At 35.8% G+C, this 19,541-nt stretch overlaps 1 pseudogene; it reads right to left on the bottom strand.

Moving 5' to 3' along the window:
- Positions 1-16,411: 16,411 nt before the first annotated feature.
- On the bottom strand, positions 16,412-17,525 carry LOC131755689 (large ribosomal subunit protein uL30 pseudogene; annotated as a pseudogene).
- Positions 17,526-19,541: the final 2,016 nt, after the last annotated feature.

Below are 19,541 nucleotides of genomic sequence, written 5' to 3'. Positions count from 1 at the left end.
ATTATAGTTATCTCTGGATCTGTGCCCAGGAGTGGGCTTGCTGGATCACATGGTAGCTCTATTTTTAGTTTCTTAAGGAACCTCCATACTGTTCTCCGTAGTGGCTGCACCAAATTCCATTCCCACCAACAGTGTAGGAGGGTTCCCTTTTCTCCACACCCTCTCCAGCATTTATTGTTTGTAGACTTTTTGATGATGACCATTTTCTGACCTGTGTGAAGTGATATCTCATTGTAGTTTGATTTGCATTTCTGTAATAATTAGCAGTGTTGAGCATCTTTTCATGTGCTTTTTGCCTATCTGTATGTCTTCTTTGAAGAAATGTCTGTTTAGATCTCCTGCCCATTTTTTATTGGGTTGTTTGTTTTTCTGATATTGAGCTGCATGAGCAGATTGTATGTTTGGGAAATTAATCCCTTGTTGGTTGCATCATCTGCAAATATGTTCTCCCATTCTGCAGGTTGTCTTTTCATTTTGTTTATGGTTTCCTTTACTGTGCAAAAGCTTTTAAGTTTAATTGTGTCCTTTTTGTTTATTTTTGGTTTTATTTTCATTAATCTCAGAGGTGGATCTGAAAAGATATTGCTGCGATTTATGTCAAAGAGTGTTTTGCCTTTGTTTTCCTCTAAGAGTTTTATAGTATCCGGTCTTATGTTTAGGTCTTTAATCCATTTTGAGTTTGTTTTTGTGTATGGTTTAGAGAATGTTCTAGTTTCGTTCTTGTGCATGTAGCTGTCCAGTTTTCCCAGTACCACTTATTGAAGAGACTCTCTCTTCTCCATTGTATAGTCTTGCCTCCTTTTTCATAGATTAATTGACCAGTGGTGCATGGATTTATTTCTGGGCTTCCTATCCTGTTCCATTGATCTATGTGTCTGTGTGCCAGTACCATACTGTTTTGATTACTGTAGCTTTATAGTATAGTCTGAAGAAGGGAGCCTGATTCCTCCAGCTCCATTTTTCTTTCTCAAGATTGCTGTGGCTATTCAGGGTCTTTTGTGCTTACATACAAATTTTAAGATTTTTTTGTTCTAGATCTGCAAAAAATGCCATTGGTAATTTGATAGGAATTGCATTGAATCTGTAGATTACCTTGGGTAGTACAGTCATTTTGACAATATTGATTCTTCTAATCAAAGAACATGGTATATCTTTCCATCTGTGTCATCTTCGATTTCTTTCATCAGCATCTTATAGTTTTCTTAGTACAGGTCTTTTGCCTCCTTAGGTAGGTTTATTCCTAGGCATTTTATTCTTTTTGATGTGATGGTAAATGGGATATTTCCTTAATTTCTCTTTATGATCTTTTGTTGTTAGTGTATAGAAATGCAACAGATTTCTGTGTATTAATTATGTATCCTGCCACTTTACTGAATTCATTGATAAGCTCTCATAGTTTTCTGGTAGCATCTTTAGATTTTCTACATATAGTATCATTTCATCTGCAAACAGTGACAGTTTTACTTCGTTTCTAGTTTGGATTCCTTTTATTTCTTTTTCTTCTTTGATTGCCTTGATTAGGACTTCCAAAACTATGTTGAATAAAAGTGGCAAGAGAAAGGACTATAATTTTAAAAATCGCCTTCTCAGTAAACATATGCCATATAATCATATATATGATGTGTTTATGTGCATTATGTATGTTAAGGAGGTAATAGACACATTTTTCTGTGCATCTGCTTTGTTTTCTGTTTTTTAAAATTAATTAATTTTTGGTTGCATTGGGTCTTCATTGCTTCATGTGGGCTTTCTCTAGGTGGGGCGAGTGGGGGCTACTCTTCACTGCAGTGCACGGGCTTCCTATTGCAGTGGCTTCTCTTGTTGCAGAGCATGGGCTCTCCGTGCATGGGTTTCAGTAGTTGTGGCATGCAGGCACAGTAGTTGTAGCTCGCAGGCTCAGTAGTTGTGGCTTGTAGACTCTAGAGCACAGGCTCAGTAGTTGTGGCGCATGGGCTTAGTTGCTCCGCAGCATGTGGGATCTTCCCGGCCCAAGGATTGAACACGTGTCCCCTGCATTGGCAGGTGGATTCTTAACCACTGCGCCACCCTGCATCTGCTTTTTTATACACATCACAGAAACCCTCCAAGTCAACTGGTATAGGCCTACCTCAGTATTTATAATAGCTACATAATATTCTATGCTCAGAAATTATTCATCCATTCTCCTGTTGATAGACATTTCTTTCATGTACTTTTTTGGTCACTAAATATTATATATTTTGTATATATTTGAGCCTCTCTATATATTTCCTTGCATGTGTAGTGCTTTTTTCCCCTATGGCATAGGGATGGGATTTGAGGGCCAAAGGGCAAGGGCTATTTTCAATTTTAATAGCTATTGATCAGGTTTTCCTCAAAATAATTCATATTTCTACCAGCAGGTAGAATACCCTTTCCCCTGAATCCCATTCACCAGTAGGTGTCACCTCTCTTTGTAAATTTGGCCAAACAGATATGAAATAATAAGCTATTTTTACATTATTTTGCATTTCCTTTCATAAAAGTGGTTGAGAGTATGTTCATTTGTTTATTAGCAATTTTGAATTTACTTTTTGGTGAACTGCCTTCAATAGCCTTTGTTTTTCCATTTTAAATTATTTTGTTAATAATTTATGAGCTATTTGTATATTGTAGATAAATCTTTAATTTGAAAATATCTTTTAATATTTTCATTTTAATTTACTTTGGTTTTGATATCTTGCTACTTTAAAACGTTTTGTATGGTTAAGTGTTTATTACTTTTCTATAATGGTTTGTCTTGATTAAAATGTTACCATTACCTCAGTCTTTACTCTCCTAAGTTTTCTTTTAAAATTTGTATTGTTCTCAAATTCAAGTTTTAACTGCACCTGGAATTATGTTCTGCTTTTTACAAAAGTTAAGGGATGATTCTATTTTCTTCCAAATAGATAGCCTATGTTGCCATTTATTTAAAATGTACCCCTCCCCCAAAGAATTGATAAACTTATCTTTGAGATATTCAAGTGCCATATATACTGATCCCATATATACTAGGATCTCTATTCTGACTCACTTTTCTGATTTACTCCATTCTCTAAAACCCCCAAAACAAGTTGTATTATAATGATGATGTATATTATCAATAATTTTAAATTTTAGCTTTTCACCCTTTAGAGTGATATTTGCTGTTAATTTTGCACAAATAATCTTTAAAATATTTAAATATGGTTCCTTCATTTTTATTATTCAAAAATCTCCTTTGAGCCTTTGGTGCAGCTTTAATTTGTAGGAAACTGCAAATCACAGTGTGATATGGACCAGGAATCTTGCACAATAAAAAAAAATCTAATAAACCTTTTGTTGATTTAGAAGCTTTGCTATAAGCAGCCTTTCTCTATCTTGGAAAGAAAAATAGAAAATAGTTACAAGTCTATGAACTTGGAAATAAAGCATTATCTGAGTAAAACCATGGTCCCAAATAAGATGAAATTTGATTATGCTCTGTTCACAATCATAAATTATAGACCCTTTGTATTGGGTTTCTTGACACCAGGATCAGCTACATAATTTGTGGGGCCAAGAGCAAAATGAAAACGTGGGGTCCCTTATGCAAAATGCAGGAAAAATGTACCATGAAAGGAAGTAAAATATTAAAAGTTTTCCTTTTTCCCACAGTCTCTTCTTTGACCTGTCATGCACTCTGGAGATGGCAGTACTTCTGGGCAAGTGCAGACCCTCACAGGCACCCACGGACTGGGCTGTGATTTTTGCCACAGGGACACACACCTGCTGCCAGGCTCCCCAGCCAGCCAGTCTCAGCAATATATGTGGAAGAGACTTTCCCCACATACTTCCAAAAATATCTATTGCAGGGCTTCCCCGGTAGCACAGTGGTTGAGAGTGCACCTGCCCATGCAGGGGACACGGGTTTGTGCCCCGGTCTGGGAAGATCCCACATGCCGTGGAGCGGCTGTGCCCGTGAGCCATGGCCGCTGAGCCTGCACGTCCGGAGCCTGTGCTCCGCAAAAATCTATTGCAAAGGATATTTTTCTCTAAAAGTATTTTTCTCCAGTTTTCAAAATTACAAACAGTAAGTTAATGTTCCAACGCGCTCTCTTGCAACCTACAGTATTTTATTGATCAACCGTAGCAAAATATAAAAGACATATTTCTCGTAACTCATATACTTGTTGGGAACAATAAGTTTTGAATTATCTCAAATCATGCCTGCAAATACATGTTAAACCCATAGCAGTTTCACTGTTTTGCTTACAGTAGATTCAGAAGCCACGCATTTGTCACCATTCACCTAGCACAGTTTTTCACCAGCTAAAGACAGATGAGTAAGTAGCAATTTAGGAAGTTGCTACAGAGAGTAGTACATGATTTCTCTGTGCTTTGTTGATCTGTCTTAGAGTTTTTAAATACCTGTTTTTATTTTCTTAGGATGTTCATCTTTTGAAAAAGAAGAGAACTAAAACTATTCTGTAATTACACTAGGAACCCATGACAAGAAATAAGTAGGAAATTTTGCTTACATAGTTATATGATGCTCAAATTATCTGATTTTAAATTTTAAAATGAAAATACACTATCAGTTATAGCCAACTCTGTCATCACCTACATATATACTTAATAGCTTTAAAAAATACTGGTTTTGAGTCCTATTGAAATCCTTGCTGATACTTATATTCTTAATATTTCTGTATACATCTTTTGCTGTTATTCTTTGTATATGACAGTATGAAATAATATATTATGATTTGGAAGTGCAACTATGGCTGAAAATTCCCATGTACTGCTAGTGCCACATTTCATAATGAACATAGGATAGTATGTTCAATATGGATAGCCTAGTGCACAGAGTTCAGACTCCACCCACAATTTTCCTGAATCATTTATCAGCTAATCAACCCACATGTACTCATAATGCCTGAACAATTTTATCTTTAATGACTTTTAACATAATAATTGTTTATTGTGGAAATTTTGGAAAACAAAGTATAAAGAATTTATAATGTTCATTATAAATGTTCATTTATAATTTTCATCTGTAAGCCTACCACAAACTTTACATTTCCGATGTATATCTCTTCATAAATATATACATACAGCCCACCAAAATCGAGATCATATTATGCATCTGATTTTTTATAGAATACTTTCCATACTACATATGGAAAACTATACAAAACTTTGAAATGTACTGGTGCTTTGCATATCTTTAAATTGGATTTCTACATAGGTATAATAGTAACTGTAATATATTAGCATCCCATGCCTAGGATAACGACTGTGTTTCTTACAGATACTGAAATTGCTCCTTGAATTTTGTTTAGTTATTTTTAATAATCTATTTCTTCTTTTAAGTAATGATAAGAATTTGTACACTAGTGGATTAAACTCATAATAAATGTGACCTTTTAAAAGGTGAAAGCCCTCTTAGTTGTTTTTTAATTATTAGACTCTAATATTAAAAAAATTAAGAGTCCATGAAGAAGCTGTGTTGAGCTAATGTATATAGAAGCTTGTTTTCTCTTATTTTTCAAAGGCATATTTAGGAATGTAATCCTAAATGCTAATGCTAAAAATTATTTAAGACTATGGTATATGTAAAAGTTTTAAAAGTAACATTCCTAAATAGATAGTAATTTTTTTTGTTTTGCATCTAATTTACTCAAATACTTCCTCTTACAAAGGATATTTAGAAATTAACTATAAGCCCATTAAGGGGCTAAAGTATATGCTTCTCTTCATCCTCAGTGCCAAACACACAAAAAAAGTTTGTTTGTTGCTGCCACTGCTGCTTCTACTCTTGTTGATAAAATTGATAAGAAAATTATCTTGATTTCTGCTTCACTGTATTGCTCCTCAATAACTTGGGAAAGTTAATATATATTTGAGTTAACTCCAAAATAGAATTCAACAAATATTGAGTAGTAAAACAAAACATCTAAGCCTTAGCCCTTGGTAGGATTTTTGAAAAGACTTCAAAAATTGGTCTATACAAATTGAATTGTGGTAAGCAATCTTGTGTGCCCAGGCCACGGACAAAGATCTTACAGTGGGTAACTCACATCCCCTTATTACTCTAGCCTAAATTTCTCTTCATTCTTATACTCTAAATAATGCCCTTAGTCCTTTGCCCTTTAAATATAATGTCAATTACTGCTGGCATTTAAACATGCTGCATTTTCATTAACAACCTATATTCTTTATGATTTAACATATCTGCTATATAGTACCAATATATTCTTGGTCTTCACCTTATTTATTTGTGCTGGATAATAGGCAAAACACATATGACCTGAATGGTATCACTGGACCCCAGTTACTGGAGTCCTTCAGCCTTTAAGTGTGGATTGGCTGGAATTATCAGAGGTCACCATCTGCAAGTCTTCAGCAAATGGGGCTACTAAAGACAATCACCTCCCAGTTGCAAGTGAAGTTCTTACTTGCAAGCTTCTTCCTCCATTCTTGATAATGTTGAGAAGAAGGCTAAACAGTGTGGCAAAGTGAAAACTGTTTCAATGGGGAAAGAGAATATATAAAGTTTTGTGAAATTTCTGAGAGCTCAGCGTGATGTGTTACATCATATTTATTTATTTATTTATTTATTTTTATTTATTTATTTTTTTGTGGTACGTGGGCCTCTCACTGTTGTGGCCTCTCCCATTGCGGAACACAGTCTCCGGACGCGCAGGCTCAGCGGCCATGGCTCACGGACCCAGCCGCTCCACAGCATGTGGGATCCTCCAGGACCGGGGCACGAACCCGTGTCCCCTGCATCGGCAGGCAGACTCCCAACCACTGTGCCACCAGGGAAGCCCACATCATATTTACCATGATTCCGTTGTACACCATGAGATCAGTAGGTTTCCTTGGATTCTGTAAATCAGACTAGTTAGTCTTTACTGCATTGTCCCTGTGACTTCATAAAGGCCAAGGTTACATGAGCAGAGGACCCCAACACTAATAACATGGTATTTCTTCTCTTATCTTAAATTTCTGCATTTTTGTATTAAGAATAAATGAGCTTATAACATTTCCTGCAGGCCAGTATGTGGTCTATCACAGCAGATTCAGGCTGTGGGGTCTGGAGGAAAGTGGAGGTGATGACAGTAGGAAAATATCATAGAGGGAGGAAAAGGGGAACTCAAAAAATAATCAGACCTCCATAAATATAAAATATCTCTGTATGTTCACTTCCTTGGACAATTTAGGTTCCAAGTCAATGATTTACTGTAAAATGTTTTCATTGGCTAGTTGAAATGCAGTTATTTGAGGTTTTGGCAGTGAATTGTAAGGCCTGAAAATAGTTTGTCTCAATTTTCATCATTCTTAGAAACTCTCTCAGTGTAACCATTTTGCTCTCTTATCCCACTCCAGCCTCCATCAGCATCTCCTTTTATATGAAGCATCTATAATATTCTATATATGCATATAATCATGTACTGTTATTTTGGCCATCTCTTTTCACTTTGCGTGAATCCAGTTTAAGCTCTTTAAAGATCTCAGATATGTGCTAATTAGAGTGGCCACCCTAAAGGTATCAGTAAATCAGGCTGCTGCTAATTCAGCCCTCTCAGTATATTTGAAATGCCCTAGGATGCACAAGGGTAATGAAAAATATCAACCCTAGAGAACAGGATTTATCACCCCTGTCAAATAACACTCACACTGATGAATTCTGACATTCACCTCAATATAAGTCAGAATCCACTTATTATTTAATTAGCCAAATCTATGTAACTTTTGCCATTAAGTTTGACAACATATGCAGCCTCTCTCTTTTCTTGTATTATGGTGTAATCTAACAGGAATTAAAGAGGAATTTTAAATTAAGAGTTCAGCCTTCAAAGTCATATATTCTTTGACCTGGAGCTTGGCATCCTTTGGGTGATATGAGTTTCTCTGAAGAACTAAACCCTGTTGTAGCATTATAAGGTCTTGTGGCATTTTTAAAATGCAAATTCAAATTGAGAATTATTTCTAGAAATGGGTAGCTTATGAGTACGTAACAGTTCATGTGGTGTATCTGAAATACGATTGTTGTTATTTAAATAATCTTTGGCCTGAATATTTGTTCATTGAGAACTGAACCAGATCTTCTACCTCTATGGGAATGAGTTTGGCTGTAGAATTGAAAGTGCTTCTAATTCTATTTCTTGCATAGTTGAGGAAGTCAGATCTCTTAAGTCTAAAGGGAAAGTAGATAACCCTTCAAATCAACACCACTTTGCCCCTAAAGCTTCCTTTTTAAAAAAAGAGGAACCCCAAAAAATCCCAGTTTCTAGAAATGCTTGCATGACATAGTGTACAGCAGCTGTTTTGTTAAACTGATACTCTGCCCCGTATTACATTATCCTAATAGAAATATCCCCTTCCTTTGTGGAATTTCTCCTTCCCTAATCCATCCATATGTTTCTAGTGGGAACTGCCATTAGTATACCACTTCCCTAGCCAAAAGCTAGGTGGGTCCCTGACTCATACTGAGCCCAACATACTGCCCCAACCCTCGGGCTATAGTGATTGTCCCAACACAAATTGGTGATTTAAGCTGGACCAGAGGACTTCTTAGTAGGGTCTAATTGTAAATTGTCAGTATCTCCTTTTGATTTTTGAGTTATATCGATGAAAGTTTTTTGGTCTGGAGTTGTCTAGAGCCATGTTACCAGTCAGGTATTTTTTTTTTTTTTTACTTTTTTGGTGTTGCTACAAGAAAAATTTAAATTATGTATATGCCTCATATTTTGTCTTAGATGGTACTATGATCTGAATGTTTGTGTTTCCCCCAATCATAGGTTGAAACCTATCCCCTAATGTGATGGTATTAAGAAGTGGGACCTTTCAAGGTGATTAGGTCATGAGGGCTCTGCCCTTATGAATGAGATTAGTGCCCTTATAAAAGTAGCCTGGGAAAGCTTCCTTGCCTGTTCTGACGTGTGAAGTTACAGCTAATATACTACTTTTTATAAACCAGATGCAGGCCCTCACCAAACACAGAACCTAAATATGCAGGCACCTTGATCTCAAACTTCCAACCTCCAGAACAGTGAGAAAAAGATTTTTGCTGTTTATAAGACACCCAATTTGTGCTATTTTTTTTATAGTAGCCTGAATGGACTAAGAAACATTATATCCCATTGGTCAGCATTGATCAATAGATTTAATGCAGTTCCAATTAGAACCCCCCAGGCTTTTGTTGAAAATTGACAGACTCATATAAAATTCATATTGAAATGCAAAGAACTAAAAATAACCAGAAGAATTTTTTAAAAAGAACAATGTTGAAGAACTTACACTATCTGATTTCAAGACTTATTATAAAGCTACAATAATCAAGACAATGTGATATTTGGCATAAGGATAGAGAAATAAATCAATGAAACAAAAGAGTACAATAATTGACTCACATAATATAACCTCAATTAATTTTCTACATGGCATGAAGGTAATTCAATGAGGAAAGGAGTCTTTTCAACAAATAGTATTGGAACAACTAGACAGCTATATAGAGAAAAACTGTCTTGATCCTCATCTCATGTGATACACAACAATAGTTTGAAAGGAAACATAGTACTAAATATGAACTCTAAATGATGAAACTTCTGGAAGAAAACATAGGAAAAAACTTTGCAACCTTAAGGTTGTTGAAAATTTCTTAGGACAAAAAAGTACAAACCATAAAAGACAAAAAAAAGGTATATTGGACATTATCAACATTTAAACTTCTGCTCAATGACAGACACCAATAAAAAAATAAAATACCACAAACAGAGAGAAAATATTTGTAATAAGTATCTCCAACTAAGGACTATATCCAGAATATAAAGAACTCTTAAAACTGAATAATAAGAACATATGCAATCTAGTTAAAATTAGGCAAATATTTTAACAGTAATTTCATAAAAGAAAATAGCAAATAAAGAAATAAAAAATGCTCTTAATTATTAGTGAAATGCAAATTAAAACCACAGTGAGACATAGCACAAGCCCATCGGAATAGGTAAAATAATTTTAAACTAATAATACTAAGTATAAGCAAATATATGGAATAGGAATTCTCATACATTGTTGGTGGGGATTTACAGTGGTACAATCACTGTAGGAAACACTTGGGCAGTTTCTTATAAAGTTAAACACCCATTTACCATATGACCCAGCAATTCCATCCTTAGGTATTCACCCAACAGCAATAAAAACAGGTCCACACAGAGGTTTGTTTATTAAATTTCATAGGTTTATTCATAATAGTGTTGCCAAACCCGGCCTCTGTACACTGGCACCAAATTGAATCTTGGAGACAGAGTTTTGGGTGAAGCAGAAAAGGATAGCTTTTATTGCTTTGCCAGGCAAAGGGGGCCACAGCAGGCTAATGTCCTCAAGACTGTGTGTCCCCATCCTGAAGCAGGTAGTGAGGGGAGTGTGATAGTAGTGGTTCAGGGAGCTGGGCATGATTGGCTTGAAGACATTCTTCTGATTAGTTGGTGGTAAGGTAATTGGGAATCGGCATCATCAGCCTTCCGCTTCCAGCCAGTCTAGGGTCTGTGTTCTTGCAGTCAGCAGTTTTCATCTGGTGGGGGTCTGCTTCCTGTTAAAACAATTTAGGAATGTGTGTCAGGCCTTTATATCTCTCAGGGAAGTGTGAGTTCTGTGATTCTGCCCTGTGGCGTATTTATGGTCTAAATTGTGACCAGTTCCCCAGCCCAACAGCTGTTCTTTGCTTCTACATCTTCATGTTTCCCAATCATTAATTCTTGAGTCAGCCTTTTACGTTAAAAGGCAAGGACACAGGGGCTTGTACACAGTTTTAATAGCTCCAAATCAGAACAACCCACTGTCCATCCCCAGGTAAATGGATAAATAAATTATGATATCCATACAATGGGATACTCCTTAGCAATAACAAGGACTGAACGTCTGCTACGTTTAACAACTGAATAAATATCAAAAACATTACACTTAGTGAAAGACTTTAGATACAAAAGAGTATAAACCTTTTGATTCATATATGTGAAACACTAAAAGAGACAAATTTAATCTATAGTGATAGAACGATCACTGGTTGTCTGGGGCTAGTGAGGAGGGGAGGGACAAACTAAGGAAAAACACAAGGGAATCTTTTGGGGATGTTGGAAATGTTCTGTATCTTGATTGGGGTGGTTACATGGTTGTACTTATTTGTCAAAACTCACCAAACTGTTCACTTAAAATGAATATATTTATTGTATGTAAATTACAATTCAATGAAGTTTAGGACTTTTTAAAAAATTTAGTGAGAACAAAAATAATTTAAGTAGGATTACAAGACTTCTTTTTTGCATTTTATTTTAGTTTTTATTGAATTATAGTTGATTTACAGTATTATAATAGTTTTAGGTGTGCAACATAGTGATTCAAAATTTTTATAAGTTTTGCTTCATTTAAAGTTATTATACAATATTGGCTATATTCCCTGTGTGGTACAATATATCTTTGTAGCTTATTTATTTTACACATAGTAGTTTGTACCTCTTAATCCCTATCTTGCCCCTCCCCCTTCCCTTTCCCAACTGTAATCACTAATTTATATCTGTGAGTCTGTTTCATTATATTCATTTGTTTTATTTTTTATATTCCATATATAAGTGATAACATGTAGTATTTGTATTTCTCTGACTTATTTCATTTAGCATAATGCGCTCCAGATTCATCCATATAGTTAAAAATGGCAAAAATTTCTTTCTTTTTTTATGGCTAAGTAATATTCCATTGTATATATGTACCACATCTTCTTTATCGATTCATCTGTTGATGGACAATCAGCTTGCTTCCATATCTTGGCAGTTGTAAATAATACTGCTATGAACTGGAGTGCATGTATCTTTTCAAATCAGTGTTTTCTTTTATTTTGGATATATATCTAGGAGTGGAATTGCTGGGTTATATGGTAGTTCTATTTTTAGTTTTTTGAGAAACTTCCATAAAGTTTTCCATAGCAGAAGCACCAATTTACATTCCCATCAACAGTGTACAAGAGTTCCCTTTTCTTCACATCCTCGCCAACATTTGTTATTTGTGGTCTGTTTGGTGATGGCCATTCTGACAGATGTGACACGGTATCTTATTGTGGTTTTGATTTACATTTCTCTAATAATTAGCAATGTTGCACATCTTTTCATGTGCCAGTTGGCCATATGTATGTCTTCTTTGGAAAAATGTCTATTCAATTCTTCTACCCATTTTTTAATCAAGTTGTTTGTTTTTTTGATGTTGAGTTGTATGGGCTGTTTATATATTTTGGCTATTAACTGCTTGTTGGTCATATCATTTGCAAATATTTTCTCCCATTCAGTAGGTTGTCTTTTCATTTTGTGGATAGTTTCCTGTGCTGTGCAAAAGCTTTTAAGTTTCATTAGGTCCCATTTGTATTTTTGCTTTTATATATTTTGCCTTAGGAGACAGATCCAAAAAAAAAATTGCTACAGTTCATGTCAAAGACTGTTCTGCCTATGTTGAATTCTAGGAGTTTTAAAGTTTCTTATATTTAGGTATTTAAAGTTTCTTACATTTAGGTATTATATTTAGGTCTTTAATCCATTTTGAGTTTATTTTTGTATATGTGTAAGAAAATGTTCCAATTTCATTCTTTTAAATGTAGCTGTCCAGTTTTCCCAGCACCATTTATCGAAGAGACTGTCATTTCCTTACTGTATATTCATGCCTCCTTTGTCATAGATTAATTGACCATAAGTGTATGAGTTTATTTACAGGCTCTCAATTCTGTTCCATTGAGCTATATGTCTGCTTTTGTGCCAATACTGTACTGTTTTGATTACTGTAGCTTTGTGGTATAGTCTGAAGTCAGGGACAGGATTCCTCCAGCTCTATTCCTTTTTCTCAAGATTGTTGTAGCTATTGGGGCTCTTCTGTGTTTCCATATAAAATTTTAAATTATTTGTTCTAGTTCTGTGAAAGAAGACATTGGTATTTTGATAAGGATTGCATTGAATTTGTAGATCACCGTGGGTAGTATGGTTATTTTAACAATAGTAATTCTTTTAATCCATGAATACAGTGTAATTTTCTATCTGTTTGTGTCTTCTTCAATTTCTTTCATCAGTGTCTCATAGTTTTCTGAGTACAGGTTTTTTACTTCCTTAGATTTATTTCTAGGTTCTTTAATTTTTTTTTTTTTTTTTTTTTTTTTTTTTGTGTGGTACGTGGGCCTCTCACTGTTGTGGCCTCTCCCGTTGCGGAGCACAGGCTCCGGACGCGCAGGCCCAGTGGCCATGGCTCACGGGCCCAGCCACTGCACAGCATGTGGGATCCTCCCGGACTGGGGCATGAACCCGCGTCCCCTGCATCAGCAGGTGGACTCTCAACCACTGTGCCACCAGGGAAGCCCCTTTAATTCTTTTTGACGTGATGTAAACTGGATTATTTTCTTAATTTCTCTTTCTTCTAGTTCATTGTTAGTGTATAGAAATGCAACAGATTTCTGTATATTAATTGTGTATCCTGCAACTACACCAAATTCATTGACAAGCTCTCATTGTTTTTTGGTGGCATCTTTAGGATTTTCTATGTATAGTATCATGTCTTCTGCAAACAGTGAGTGTTTTACTTCTTCCTTTCTGATTTGGATTCCTTTTATTTCTTTTTCTTGTCTGATTGCTGTGACTAGGACTTCCTATACTATGTTGAATTAGAGTGGTGAGAGTGGGCATCCTTGTCTTGCTCCCAATCTTAGAGAAAATGCTTTCAGCTTTTCATTTTGAGTATGATGTTAGCTATGGGCTTATCATAATGGCCTTTATTATGTTGGGTATGTTCCCTCTATACCCACTTTCTGGAGGGTTTTATCATAAATGAATGTTGAATTTTGTCAGATGTTTTTTTCTGCATCTGTTGAGATGATCATATGATTTTTATTCTTCATTTTGTTAATGTGGTGTATCACATTGATTTGTGGATATTGAAACATCCTTGCATCCCTGGGATAAATCCCACTTAATCATGATGTATGATCCTTTTAATATATTGTTGAATTCAGTTTGCTAATATTTTGATGAGTATTTTTGAGTCATCTTCATCAGTGATATTAGTCTGTCATTTCCTTTTTTTTGTGATATCTTTATCTAATTTTGGTATCAGGTGATGCCTCATAGAATGAATTAAGAAACATTCCTTCCTCTGCTATTCTTTGAAATACTTTGAGAAGGATAGGTGTTAACTCTTCTCAAATGTTTGGTGTAATTTGCCTGTGAAGCTCTTCCTGGATTTATGTTTGTTGGGAGGGTTTTTTTTGTTTGTTTGTTTGGTTGGTTTTTTACTGACATTTTTATTACTGGTAATCAGTCTGTTTGTATTTTCTATTTCTTCCTGGTTCAGTCTTGAGAGATTATACATTTCTAGGAATTTGTTCATGTCTTCTAGGTTGTCCATTTTATTGGCATATAATTGTTCATAGTAATCTCTTATAATCCTTTGTATTTCTTGAGCATCAGTTGTAACTTCTTTTTCATTTCTAATTTTATTGATATGGGCTCTCCTTTTTCTTGATTAGACTGACTGAAGGTTTATAAATTTTGCTTATCTTTTTGAAGAACCAGGTCTTGGTTTCATTGATCTTTTCTAATTTTTTTAGTCTCTATTTCATTTATTTCTGCCTTGATCTTTAATTTTATTGTTGTTGTTCTACTAACTTTGGATTTTTTGTTTTGTTTTGTTTCTAACAGAGGAAGGTTTAATATTACCATAATGTATAACATTACATTTAGAACAGTTTTTCTTTCAAATGGTGACTAGGTATTTGAAGGATTTGCCAGGGAAACGTTGTGACTCTAACCTCAAAGCTCAATTTGTGGCCAATGGGGACAGGACATCATTTCAGATCTTTTCATCAAAGTTGTATTGCATTTTATTGGAGCACTGAAACCTCCACAAACAAGGACCCCCTTTTTTAGTCCTATTTTTTAATTGAAGTATAGTTAATATACAATATTAGATAAGTTACATGTGAATAATGTAGTGATTCAAAATTTTTTAAGATTATACTCTATTTGTAGTTATAAAATATTGGCTATATTCCATGTATTGTACAATATATCCTTGTAGTTTATTTTATCCATAATAATTTGTACCTCTTAATCCCTTACCCCTGTATTGCCCCTTCCCTCTGCCTCTCCCCACTGGTAACCACTAATTTGATCTCTGTATCTGTGAGCCTGTTTCTTTTTTGTTATATTCACTAGATGGTTTTGGTTTTTTAGATTCTACATATAAGTGATATCATACAGTATTTGTCTTTCTCTCTCTGACTTATTTCACTTAGCATAATACCTTTCAAGTCCATCCATGCTGCTGCAAATGACAAAATTTCATTCTTTTTAATGGCTGCGTAGTATTCCATTCCATATTCCACATCTTCTTTATCCATTCGTCTGTTAATGGATACTTAGATATCTTCTATATCTTCTAACTTTGGGTTTTGTTTGTTTCCTTTTTTCTGGTTCCTTTAGTTGTGAGGTTAGGTTGTTTACTTGAGATTTCTTAGGCTTATATTTCTATACACTTCCCTCTTAGAACTGCTTTTGCTGCTTCCCATGGATTTGGATCTTTGTGCTTCCGTTTTCATTTGTCTCCAGGTATTTTTTAATTTCTTTTAAAATTTCTTCAGTAATTCATTGGTTGTTTAGTAGCATATTGTTTAGCTCCAAGTGTTTGTGGTTTTTGCAGTTTTTTCATTGTAGTTGATTTCTAGTCTCATAGACTTGTGGTCAGAAAAGATACTTGATATAATTTCAGTTTTCTTAAATTTAGTGAGAGTTTGTTTTGTTGCCTAACATGTAATCTATCCTGGAGAATGTTCCATGTGCACTTGAAATGAATGTGTACTCTACTGCTTTTTGATAGAATGGTATATATGTGTGTATAAAATCCATTTGGTCTAATGTGTTATTTGAGGCCAGTGTTTCCTTATTAATTTTCTATCTGGATGATTTGTCCATTGATTTAAGTGGAGCTGTTAAAGGCCCTTACTATTATTGTGTTGCTGCCAATTTCTTCCTTTGTGTCTGTTAATATATGCTTTATGTATTTAGGTGCTCTTATGTTGCGTGCATGTATATTTAAATTGTTATGTTTTCTTCTTGGGTTGATCACTTGATCATTAGGTAATATCCTTCTTTATCTCTTGTTACAGTCTTTGTTTTAAAGTCATTTTGCCTAATATAAATATTGCTACCCTGGCTTTCTTTTCATTTTCATTTGCATGGAATACCTTTTCCATCCACTACTTTCAGCCTGTATGTATTTTTAGATGTGAAGTGAGTCTCTTGTAGGCAGCATATATATGGATCATGTTTTTGTATCCATTCAGCCACTCTGTGAAATTTTTTTTCAATTTGAAAACAGTCACTGTTTATTAACTGACTAGATTACAAAAATAATCATGGTAGATACCTTAGTTCATCCTTCTAATAAGCTTGTTGTCTGGTCTTTCCTGTTGCCAGCATCTCCACCTTCTACAAAATGGGTGGTCTTTTTCTTCATTGTGCCTCATGGAGAAGACAGTTTGAAGGGCCACAGAAGTTGTTTACTTCTTTGAAAAGTTTTCCAACAGTATAGATCTCATGAATCAGATCCTCCATGTAGATGATGCCATGTTTGCCAAGAGATCAAGCAATCAACACATTATCCATCAGGTCAATTTGCTTCTTGTTGATTTTACCAAAACCACACTTGTAGATCAATTCATTTACTGACTTCAGTTTTGAGTACCCCCATGCAATGCATGGTTCCACAATTCTCAGCATGTTAATTGAAGCCTTGTTGAGCTTTACAAAGGTGCCATTGAAGATCTGACAGGGGTGAAGGAGCTGCAACACCTTTCAAACCTTTGGGCTCACACCATTGATACCTCTGATAATGATGACAAATGCCAATTTGGGTTCTGTGGGTACCTGGAAGTTGCTGGCTTTTCTTGCCATACTAGCCATTCAAATTTCAGTCTGCCTGTATTCCTTGTGATAGTCTTAGCTTTTTCATAGATAAGCTTCCTCTTTGTCTTTCAAAACATCTTTTGGGCAGATTTCTTTCTTAGGCTCTTGATCTTAAGCTCTGTGAAATTCTTTCACTTTTTCTTTTTTTAAAAAAAATATTTATTCATTTATTTATTTGGCTGCATCGGGTCTTAGTTGCAGCATGCGGGATCTTCATTGCAGCATGTGGGGTCTTTCATTGTGGCGCACAGTCTTCTCTCTAGTTGTGGCACATGGGCTCCAGAGTGTCCAGGCTCAGTAGCTGCAGTGTTCAGTCTCTCTAGTTGTGGCATGTGGGCTCCAGAGCATGTGGGCTCAGTAGTTGCAACACATGGGCTCTCTAGTTGTGGTGCACAGGCTTAGTTGCCCTGTGGCATGTAGGATCTTAGTTCCCCAACCAGGGATCAAACCTGTGTCCCCTGCATTGGAAGGCATTCTTAACCACTGGACCACCAGGGAAGTCCCGTCTTTCACTTTTTCTTAAGGGTTTCTGGCACAGCAGGAACCTTCTTTTTCTTCTCTTCTGCACCCTCCATGGTTCCAGCCAGGAAAGAGCACCGTATGACTTTTGATTGGAGTGTCTAGTCCATTTACATTTAAAGTAATTATTGATAGGTATGTACTTATTGCCAATTTGTTAATTATTTGGGGGTTGTCTTGTAGTTCTTTTTGTTCCTTTCTTCTTCTTTTGTTCTCTTCCCTTCTGATTTCATGACTATCTTTAGTTTATGTTTGGATTATTTTCTCTTTTTTGTGTGTGTATCTTTTATAGATTTTTGGTTTGTAGTTATCAAGGTTTATATATAGCAATCTCTCTGTATATATATATATGTGTGTGTGTGTGTGTGTGTGTATGTGATTATTTTAAGTTGATTATCTCTTAATTTCAAACTCATTTCAAAAAACCTACATTTTGGGCTTCCCTGGTGGCGCAGTGGTTGAGAATCCGCCTGCCAATGCAGGAGACACGGGTTCGTGCCCTGGTCCGGGAAGATCCCACATGCCGTGGAGCAACTAAGCCCGTGAGCCATGGCCGCTGAGCCTGTGCGTCCGGAGCCTGTGCTCCGCAACGGGAGAGGCCACAACAGTGAGAGGCCCGCATACCGCAAAAAAAAAAAAAAAAAAAAAAAAAAAACCTACATTTTTACTCCCCCCATGATTGCTGTTTTTGACATCATATTTTATACGTTTGTGTTTTGTGTTTCCCTTAACTACTTATTGCAGCTGTAGATGATTTTACTACCTTTGTCTTTCAACCTTCCTACTAACTTTATTGTGGTTAATTTACTACCTTTACTGTACATTTGCCCTTACTGATGAGCTCTTTCCTTTTGTAATTTTCACATTTGTAGTTGTGTCCTTTCCTTTTTCACTTACAGAAGTTCCTGTAACATTTCTTATAAAGCTGGTTTGGTGGTGCTGAACTCTGAGATTTTGCTTGTCTGTAAAACTTTTGATCTCGCCATCAAATCTGAATGAAAGCCTTTCCAGGTAGAGTATTCTTGGTTTTAGATTTTTCCCTGTCATTGCTTTAAATATATTATGCCATCCACTTCTAGCCTGCAGAGTTTCTGCTGAAAAGTCAGATCATAGCCTTATGAGAGCTCCCTTGTATGTAATTTGTTGCTTTTCCTTGCTGTTTTTAATACCCTCTCTTTAACTTTTGCCATTTATTTACAATGTGTCTTGGTTTAGTCCTCTTTGGGTTGATCCTGTGTGGGACTCTCTGTGCTTCCTGCACCTGGATATCTGTTTTCTTTCTCAGGTTAGGGAAGTTTTCAGCTATTATGTTCAAATATGTTCTCTGCCTCTTTCTTTCTCTCTTCTGGGATCCCTATAATGTGAATGTTAGTATGCTTGATGTCCCAGAGATTTCTTAAGCTGTCCTAATTCCATTTTATTGTTTTTTTTTCTTTTTTTCTGTTCCGCTTCAGTGATTTCTACTACTCTGCCTTCCAGCTTAATGATTCATTCTTATTCCTCTGTATCTTATAATCTATATTGGTTCCTTCTACTGTAGTTTTTCATTTCAATTTTGTATTCTTCAGCTCTTTTTGGTTCTTCTTTATATTTTCTAACTTTTTGTTAAACTTCTCACTGTGTTCATTCTCCTCTGAGTCTCTGATAATCTTTATAATCATTACCATCTCCACTTTATGTAGTTCTTCTGGGGGTTTGTCTTATTCCTTCCTTTGAAATATGTTCCTCTGTCATCTCTTTTTACCTAATTTGCTGACTTTATTCCTATGTATCTCGTAGGTTGGTTACATTTCCCAACTTGGAGAAGTGGCCTTTTGTAGGAGACATCCTATGCATCTTAGCAGTGCATTCTCCTCTGGTCATCAGAGCTATATTCTCTAGTGGTACTCCCTATTTGGACTGTGTGGGCCCCTCTGTTGTGGTTGGCTGACTACTGTTTGCAGTCTGGTAGGCATGGCTGGCCCCTGGTCCAGTTGGTAGCCAGCCCTGCCTCGTGCAGAGGCTACTGGCCACTGGTTGGCAGGGCTGGGTCATGAGGTAGCTGGCTGTGGAACCCTGGGGGAACTCAGGACT

The sequence above is a fragment of the Kogia breviceps genome, chromosome 4, assembly GCF_026419965.1.
Source record: "Kogia breviceps isolate mKogBre1 chromosome 4, mKogBre1 haplotype 1, whole genome shotgun sequence".
Classification (NCBI taxonomy): Eukaryota; Metazoa; Chordata; class Mammalia; order Artiodactyla; family Physeteridae; genus Kogia; species Kogia breviceps.
The sequence above is the reverse complement of the archived record's forward strand: the minus strand, read 5'-3'. Positions and strand labels throughout refer to the sequence as shown.